Source organism: Macaca fascicularis, chromosome 4, assembly GCF_037993035.2.
Source record: "Macaca fascicularis isolate 582-1 chromosome 4, T2T-MFA8v1.1".
In the NCBI taxonomy this organism is placed as follows: domain Eukaryota; kingdom Metazoa; phylum Chordata; class Mammalia; order Primates; family Cercopithecidae; genus Macaca; species Macaca fascicularis.
In genome coordinates, this window is record NC_088378.1 from 35,050,265 (window position 1) to 35,060,227 (window position 9,963).

At 43.8% G+C, this 9,963-nt stretch overlaps 1 protein-coding gene across 36 annotated transcripts in view; it reads right to left on the bottom strand.

Annotated features, from left to right (window-relative positions):
• EPB41L2 (erythrocyte membrane protein band 4.1 like 2) overlaps positions 1 to 8,911 on the bottom strand; it is a 227,714-nt gene extending 218,803 nt beyond the window's left edge. For 24 of the 36 annotated variants that reach the window (XR_012433435.1, XR_012433434.1, XR_012433432.1 and 21 more), the window contains exon 1: positions 8,807 to 8,911. The gene's annotated coding sequence lies outside the window, so the exon portion shown is untranslated. The remainder of the gene's footprint in view (positions 1 to 8,806) is intronic. The other 12 variants (XR_012433433.1, XM_045391539.2, XM_045391537.2 and 9 more) reach the window with 1 other exon arrangement.
• Positions 8,912 to 9,963: the final 1,052 nt, after the last annotated feature.

Consider the following 9,963-nt stretch of genomic DNA (forward strand, 5'->3'; position numbering starts at 1 on the left):
TTACCTATCCCTATCTTTCCCTGTCTGTTCCTATGGTCCCTGTTAGTTCCTCCAAGTTGGTGCAAGTCCCTATCTTTCCCTATCTGTCTCTGTTTGTCTCTATTTATCCCTACTTATCTCTATTTGTCCCTGCAGGCCTCCTCAGGTCCCTTCAGGTCTCTTCAGGTCTCTGTTTGTCACTGATAGTCCCTGTTCGGGCGCCACTTGTGGCAGACTGCCACAGTTTCTACTTGAGACCATCACTATGACAGTTACTACTGTTACTACTTGAGACCGTCATTATGAGACTAAATGAAGGGATGAGCGTGGAAATGATAACAACAACAACAACAACAACAACAACAACAAAAACCACAAAAGAAACTGTTTTAAAGGGCCAGGGAAAGAAGAAAAGAGCTCCCTGCTTCTAGTGAGCAAAGGCAACCCCTGAGCTTCCACAGCCCTTTTTATTTATTGGGTAACAGAAGCAGGGAGGAGGAGGTAATGATTGGTCCACTGCTTAATTGATCACAGGTTCGTATTGTTACTAACAGGCGTCACATGTACCTAATCACAAGAAACACTGCACTTGGGGCGTGACTGCCCTCAGCATTCCTTCTGGGTGGCATATGCAGTTTGTCAGTTTGCCAACATTCTGCACTTATGGAAAAAGTTTGCTGCTTACTCATATAGCCTCCAGTGGTATACTGAGTTGATTACAACCCTCGTTCTTTCAGCCTCCAACAAGTAGTTACCTCAGGGGAGCAGAAATCTGTCAAGAAGGGAGCTAGGGCACTAGTCTGCTGCTTTTCTTCATAATCCCTACAGTACTACCTGACTTTCTAAATCATATAAAGCTGCCAGGGAACGCCATTTGCACTTTAAATGAAAGCAAAAAGTGCAAAACCACAGGAAAGGCAGAAACTAAAGGTCGAGGGAGAGGAGAGCCACATTTTATTCCGATGTGTTTTATCCTCTGGTATACTTTTCTAATATTGAAACATCAGGCTAGAAACATTACTCTAAATGTTTCTAGTCTGAAAAACTAGATAAAGGGTACTCCCTGTTCCAGCATAATTCAAGAATCACACAACTAACAGTAGTACTCAGGTCTGCTTCATAATCATACCTTTACACAAAAAACTAGATGGGTGAACCCAGTCAGGAAAGCAAGCCTGTCTTTCATAAAAGTTAGACACTGCAAATGCCAACAAATTCCAAAAAACATCAACTTCTACTGAGTAAAAACAACAAACAATTAAAAGCAATAACTGGAACTCACAGAAAAAACAAGGGTTTTAGCCATACACAAGCTGGGTGCCCTTGAGCCATTTATCCAATTTTTAAGCCTCAGTTTCTCATCCATAAAATGAGCACACCAGCTACTCCAAGACAGTGCTGCAAAAAAGGAGCAGGGTTATTAACATATATAAAGTACCAATTACAGCACCTGGTGTATAGTCTGTGCTGCAAAACCATTAGCTTCCTTATTATTTTTTTTTACATGTTTATTGATTATCAATGCTTCACGCCTTACAGGATTACTTACGATGGAACCTAGAACAAAGCTAGAACTGAGCATAAAATGCATGCGTCAGGGACAGGTTAAGCAAAGCAGCTGATGCGTGACAGCACCAGAAGCAACAGACCCAGTGGACCCAGTGGGCCCAGTGCTACACCCTCATCCAGTTTTTCTAGCCTAAAATAAAAATATTGATATAAAATCCGATTTCTTAATGTTGGCAACTAACAAGTTAAAACACTATGTTGCTAGAAATTATGTGTGCAGGTATATTTCACACAGATTTATAAAGGTTACATTTTAATGCCATATGCAGAGGTTTAAACATTATCAATAAAAATTCTACTCACTAATAGGCTTTTTTCAGCAAGTTTACTGTGGTTATAGAGAGAAGTTATAATAGAGCATATGCACACAATTTTACATTTATAATCAGTTACCTCTGGCAACATAACAAAAAAGACTACATTATCCCTGTGTTATTGAAACTAGATCTCAACTGTTTTGCCATATATATGTTCTTTTGTAAATTACCAAAAAGAATGAAGACAAGAGTTTCTAAAAGCTCAAACATTTATAGACACTGGACTGAAATTGTTAAAAAGTGGTTTTAACTTGTGATCACCATAGGAAATTACCATTTCATATCAAACACTGTACTTCCACACAGATAATTATTCCTGACCACTGCAAGAAATCTGCTTACTACATATTCACCAGTAACCAACCCACTAGGTCTTTTCTTAACCTAGTAATTTTTACAGATGCCAGGCACTCTGTGAAGCATTTTATAAGCATTAGCTCATTTAATCCTCATGGAACTCTGAGGTAGGTATGATTTTTAACCCCTTACTACAGGAAATGAGGCTTTGAGAAATAATTTGCCCAAGATCACAACAGCATATGTGGCAGTCTAACCAGCATCAAATAGTGTGGACATGTTACTGATCCCTTCTAATCAATATTCCATCAAAGAAATTTGTGAGGAAATAAATGCACATTCATTAAGTTCACAGGTAAGAATATGAGTGGCCAGAATTATATCAGAATTCAGTTTAACCTTGACAGTTACGTAAATGGGGGTCAACTAAATGAATTCAAATAAATGGAAAGAAATACAATGGGGGGTAGAGGAGAATAAATGATGAAAAGAGCAATAGGGTGAAAAAATGAAAAAGAAGAGAAAAACAAAAGAATGCTCTTAAAACATCCATCTTCTAATTTCGAAAATAAGAACTGAAATATCAGTTCTCAACCTTTTCTGTTTCCCAAAACCCTTTCAAAAACCGCTCCTAAAGTTCTTTCTCCCTCAAACCTGTCTCTCTCATCCACTTGTGCACACACACACACACAGATGCCGCACACACACAGGAGAGCATGTACATGGGAGCTCAATACCTCACTTAGTCTCAGGCAGTTTATGCACCCGTGAGGCCCAAGAACCCCACTCTCCCCCCCAGGTCAGGAGTCTGAACCAAATTATCTCCAAGTTCCCTTCTGGCCCTCGAGGTAAATGAATCTAGGGTGAAAAACAAGTAGCTTCTGGACAAAAAGAGAAAGAAATAAAGAATTATGGCAGAGTGTAAATCACATTTTAATTTTATGTATTTAAGCTACTGGGATATGTACATATATTGGTAGAATGTAGGAAACTGAAAAATGTGAGTAAATTCAGCACTGTTGTTACAATGGCCCAGCCCTGAAGCCCATCAGCAGGTCTGGAAACTTGATTACAAGAGCTTGGAAAAGGTGACTTCAGAGCTGGTAATCAGACCTATATGACAAGTTTTTTAAAACCACAATTATTCTGGAAAAAGGCAACTGAAGGGTAACATAGGTCTTTAAGTCTTTGAAAATTCTTTCTTGAAGGTTGATGGTGAGGCCCTAAGAGCAAAGCAAAAGGAAACCGGTCTCTTCAGAAAGATTTGGTTTAAATGCATGAACTACCCTAACTGACCTAGGCAATAAGGTCCTACAGATGAACACTGACAAAACCACTTTAGGAGCCTTTCCATGCCCTCCAGTTCCTAACCTGGGAAGAACTAAAATTATCCCCATGATGCCGGATTTAGTTATCTATGCAAAATGTCAACTTGGCTATCTAAAGCAAAACCTTACTTAAGATACAGCTCAGATCTCAAGAAAAGATTGTTCTTATCCTTCAATTTATTCCAGATTATTTGGGAGATAATCTATGTACTTTTTGACTTTATGGCTCTAATATGCTAGAGTGAAAATATGCAAAATTCAGAGAGGTATCTGTGAAGTGAAAACATGTTTTGATTTTAAAGATAACTGAGAATATGAAATTAGCTCAATTGCAATCTTTGAAGAAAAAAAATCCAGAAGCAGTATGAATGCACTCATAGATCACATGAAATCTATTCCAATGCCAAGGGGTAAGAGGTATCGCTTTGAAATAAGAAAATTCAGAAAGCTCTGAAATTCTAATTAAAATTAATACTACCCCAACACCACAGAAATACACAGATTATCTACTCTTCTAGACATGAAAAACATGCATCTAAGAAACTTACAACACAGATCCGAAGCCAACCACAAAACCAGGAGAAACAATACCAGTGGTTAGAAAAGCAAATCCTCTAAATGAAATATTACCGACATGATATTTCTACATGAAACATTACCCATTTCTACGTCAACTCTATCAAAGAATCTTCACTAAAGATTATTCTCCTCTAATATATTAAAGGTTCAATGAATTAATGCATCAAATATTTATTAAATACAATGAGTAGGTGCTTCACATCACGAATACATACAATATTCCCTTTCTCATATGAAATACACATACATACACATACTTTATAGAAAAAGCTATCAAAATCCATTAGCTATAACTATAAACCGCTGGGCACGGTGGCTCACACTTGTAATCCCGACACTTTGGGAGGCCAAGTCGGGTGGATCACTTGAGGTAAGGAGTTCAAGACTAGCCTGGTCAACATGGTGAAACCCTGTCTTTACTAAAAATACAAAAATTAGCCGGGCATGGTGGCACACATCTGTAATCCCAGCTACTTGGGAGGCTGAAGCACCAGAATCACTTGAACTGGTAAACGGAGGTTGCAGTGAGCCGAGATCACAGTCACTGTACTCCAGCCTGGGCGACAGAGTGAAACTGTGTCTCAAAAACAAAACAAAACAACAACAACAAAAACTATAAATCATTTCTAGATGATAACTGAGATGATTTATTTCTTTCCTTCTTGGCTTCCCTGTAACTTCTTCTTTTTTTTTTTTTTTTTTTTTGAGACGCAGTCTCGCTCTGTCGCCCAGGCCTGGGTGCAGTGGCGCAATCTGGGCTCACTGCAAACTCCACGTCCCGGGTTCAGGCCATTCTCCTGCCTCAGCCTCCCGAGTAGCTGGGACTACAGGCGCCCGCCACCACGCCTGGCTAATTTTTTTTATTTTTAGTAGAGACGCGGTTTCATGGTGTTAGCCAGGATGGTCTCCATCTCCTGACCTCATGATCTGCCCGCCTCGGCCTCCCAAAGTGCTGGGATTACAGGTGTGAGCCACCACACTCGACTATAACTTCTAAATAACTCTAATAGCTAACTTGGAGGCTATTTCCCTATAGTTAACGACACCAGGCATTGACTCCATTTTAGATTTTAGTCCAGGGCACTGCCCACGCAGAGAAATGCTACAAATCGTACAATATCAAGTTGCTGGTTTATGCCAAAACATGGCATCCCAAAGGATGTTCTGTCTAGAAGGTGACAGAATCACATACAAATCTTCTGTTTGCTCAGACATTCCAAAGAGATTAGAACTGTTTGCATGTTGAGAGGAAGAGACTAGGGCTAAGAGTGGATCTGCTGACTCCTAAGGGTTCAGCCCTGAGATTCCAAGATTCTATAAAAGAGCAGTAAATTAGGGTTTGGCTACTATTTGCTGACTACGAAAGCCAGCATAAACATTTACTTGAGGCTTTGAGATCTGTAAGGGTACCCAGTGGTTAGGTACAGTAATTCTGAATCTGAAAAAAAAAAAAAAAAAAAAAAAGCCCACTGGAAATGTTTCTAAATAAAGGTGGGATGGAGGAAGGAGGTAGGCACATTTCTTTTGTTTTCTCCAAGTAAACAATACAGATTTTAGAAATGCAAAATGTGACTCAGTGGTATTGATCTCTATAAACTGTTTATTTGCCTTATAACACTAGTAGCAAGTCATACTTTTCAATAAAAAGTCCACACACAGCTTTTAAACAGACTACTTCAGTTCAAAAAAGAAAGAAAAGAGCCCGTGTCTTCAGCTGGGATTACAGGCGTGCGCCACCATGCCCGGCTCATTTTTGTATTTTTAGTAAAGACAGGGTAGAAACAGAAACAAAACAAAACCTTCAAAAATATTTAGCATTCTGCAATATAAAATATAAACCCCACATTCCTAAATGAAATGGCAAAGATACAACCTTTGTAGTTCACTGGCCACAGTAATATGAGAGGGGTGATTCAGGGCAGAACCTGATGTTAAACATAACTGTACAATATTACTAATTACAGAGAAATTGTACCAATAAATATTTTGGTTGTGGACTGCTTTGTCATCTTTGCAAGTATTTTTAGTTGAAAGCAAGTGGTTGGGTAGTACACGTGGACATGGTTCTGATTTTTAAATACCTATTTTTACTTTCTGGTCACTGGTTAGGTTTTTTAAACTCAATTCCTTAGAAGTAGTAATTTGGAAAGGGTAAGCCACAAGAATGTTACGTTAAGAAGCCAAGGATCTAACTAGCTCAGCAACTCAGATCAGCACAAAGCTCATTTGGAAACCTCCAAGTGCTCGCATATCTAACGATGGACCCAGGCAGTCAGTAAGTCTTTAAGAACACGTATGAAAGTGAGCAAACTGCCCTAAAGCTATCTCCTGAAATACAGCAAAAGATATCTGAATTTCCTTCTTTTATATTTAGATAGTTATTTTTTTGGTGGCTTCTCTTCAGATTCATCCCCTAAATTAAATTTGCTTCTTTCTACTTGGACTTAAATTTCAGATTTGAAGCATACATACCCAGTTGCTACAAAATGCTCCCTGGCAGTTTACGTTTTTTACAAAAGTTAGGAAAAATTTTACTGAAATTATAGCTTTGTTAACTGATTTTTTAAATCGCTTTTAATCTTAACAATCACCATCCAATGTAAATATCAAGAGTTCGAGGGACGTGGCTCAATTCATCCACAAATTTTCTTTCGAAGGTTTTTGCAAAAAGTGCTCTTAACTACTTGGACTAGTGGTGAAAGATTAAAGAACTGTTATGACTAGGTCTTTCTTACAGAGGGATGTTTTAAAAGGAAAGAAACCGTCCCTTCCCGTTACGCTAAATGAGCAGCCTCTTGTTCTCAGCAGTCTGTCTGCACACAAGACCACTACTGACTTCAGTGGGAATTCTGCCCAAGAAGTGAGGAAGACAGGATAGGATTAAATTAGCGCTAAATCCACACCATTGTTCCAAGCCATTACCAGTTGTACAGTTCTCCAATAACCTCCCAAGAATAGATATCTGAAGTTTGATGGTAGTTCTTAAATTGAATTAAAAGAATGACCACTCGAGCTCTGACAGGTGACACAGCATAGCTCTTTAAAAGTTGCGTCAAACTCACAGCCTGATGGATGTACCCCGTTGGCCCTTATCACAATTCAAGATTGCATTGCAATGTAGCCCCCATCAGCGGCTGCAACAGCCACCCAGTGATTTCTCACAGCAATGAGCCTGCAAAGGGAAACTGAATAGGATTAAGCACTATTCGTTCCCCACTGAAACCTGTTCAAAGCTTGAGAATTCTAAATCCTAGCCCTTGCAGCATAGAAATTGACTCAGTTTCCCTCAAGTGCTAAGCCCAAGGTGAAATGTGACAGAATACCAACTGAAATGCTAATTCTCAAGAGCATTATAAAGAGACCACAGAAATAAAGTATTCAGTTGAAAAAAAAAAAAAACAATAAAAACGGGGGGTGGGGAGGAAATAAAGACTGAAGAAATGAGGGGAAAACCGCGAAAGTCTTTTTTTTAAAACAGCTTAAATAACAGTAACAAGAGGAACAAGACGCCTGGCACACACACGCCATTTCAGAGGCAAGAAGTTCAAGAAACTGGGGAAAGATGTGATTCAGAAATGTGAAAATATAGCCACAGCTTCTCTAGGTTCCACCATCCCTCCCAACCACCCAGGGATCTTAAAATTAGGGGCAGCTGTGGTGTTGATGGGGCAATTCAATGAAAGACTACCCGGGTCAGTAGGGAGGGCTCCATACCCAGACCCCTCCCCAAAATAATAGACTCTAGGCAGGAGTTCTTCTCGCCAAACCTCATTTTATTTAAAAAAATAAAAATAATAATAAATAAATAAACTTGACCTCAGGGGAGGTGAGCGATCTGGAGAAGCATAACTGATGTCCTACCACAGACGTCAGGCTGCTGGGGGCAGCGTCTGCGCCTGGGGATGGGTTCCCCAGACGCCGACTTCAACCCTGTCGCGCTCCTTTAGGTTCTCCTCGTCCTTCCCCGCTGCTGCCCTAAAAATGCTCCCAACCCTCGGCCCCCAGCGCGGGAGGAGAAAAAAACAAGCCATCGGTGGTGAGATGGCCTGGGTGTGGGAACTGTAACGATCCGAGCACGAAACACGCGTCCCTCTCCGCAGCTCCCAGACGGCGCAGGCGGCAGCTGGGGGCGCGGGCGCAAGCCGACGCCGGGCCCGACCCGCACCGCGCGTGGGGCTGGCGCGCCGCCCTCGCCCGGCTTCCCGCAGTCCCCACGCGCGCGGCCGGCCCGCGCTTCCCCTCCTAAAACCCTCCTCCTGAAGGGCGACGCGGCGGCCGAGCCCCTCCCCGCGGGGGGGATGGAGACGGATTTCTCCCGCTGCTGCTCCACGGGGCCCGGACGCGTGACCTGAGCCCACGGCACCCCGGGGGGGACGGCGTCCTCCCCGTGCCCCCGCCTCTCCTGGCTCCGCCAGGACGCAGCCCCGGTCCCCCGGAAGAGGGAAGAGGGGGACCGCGGGGAGCAGCGAAGCCGGGATCCGGCTCGGAGCAACAGGACCCGGACCCCGGGGCAGGAATCAGGTCGGGCAGAGACCGGGAGGGAAAGGAGAGAGGGAGCCTCAGAAAATCCCAAAGCCGGGCCCCCTCTCCCCGCCCCCCATCCCGGTGGGACCGTCCAGCCACCGCTTCCTGCCTGGGATCAGCTTCCCAGCTGCAGCCAGAGGAAAAATCTGAGCCGCCCCTGCAGCCCCACACTGACGAGTTGCCCGGCCCGTGCAGCCCCGCAAGCCTCCTTACCCCGACGCCGCACCTCAGGAGCTCGCTCGCCGCGAGGACCCGTCCCTCTTCGGTCCCAGCCGCCGGCAGCCGCGCCTGCCTCCTCCCTCCGCTAGGTTTCAAATTGAAATTCCCTGGCTGGGGCCGTCAGAGGACTCTTAGCGCCGGCCCCGCCCCCTTGCGGCGGAAGCCCCTCCCGCGCCCCCGCCGGACGAGCCCCCGGCGCGGAAACCCCCGCGGGCGGTCCCGCCCCCGACGCCCAGGCCCCGCCCCTGCGCGGGCGGGAGACCTTTCCCGCGGGATTCGCTGAGGGCTGCCGCGGGGACCCGGGGCTGGAGGACGTCCTTCGCCCTCAGGGCAGCCCGGATGATAGCTAATGCGCCTGGGCAACGCGTTCTCAACTGCGGTTCCTGGCCTTAAATGTCCTCTTAACTTTTAAAAGTTATTTATTCAAAGTGCATTCGCTGACTAAACCTTCATTGAGCGCCTTCGTAGAGGTAGACACTGGAGCAGAGCCTGGAGATGCAGAATAAGGAAAACCGGGTCTCCCTCAGTCTAGAGTGGAAAAAGTGCTTTCACAGAAAGGGCATTGAAAAGGAACCATTTTTTCTTCCTGTGGGAAGGACAGGAGGGGTTGGGGAAACCCCGTGGAGGAAAGGCCTCCCCAGAGTAAGTAGGATTTCTCCGGGCAGAGGCCTGGGAACCTGGATTGCAGAGCATGACCACGGGTGAAGAAGAGTCTGGAAAAAACCTAGTTTGGGGCTAAATTGTGGAAAGCCACAAGCGCACACACACACACACACACACACACACACACACACACACACTCTGCCCTTCTGGTTCTTTTGTACGATGAGGTCAATATGTTTCAGATTCAACATATTTCATCTTTTCTGAAGGTTTGCGCGTCAAGCTGGTGTCAACGTGTCCAGCTCACTGCCTCCAGCATCTGCCTCACACACACCTCTTGTCCTTTTTACTCCTCCCTCCTTTATTGAGGTCTTTAGTGATTCCACCACAGTCACAGCTAAGTCTCCCTTTCTTTCCTAAACAGAACCTTTTCCAAAATTAACAATGTCAAATGAAACCTCAGTAACAATACCTTCTAGTTAACGAAATACATTCACATATTTTATTATCATTTGATCCTCACAATTACCCTACGAAAAAGGCAGGCA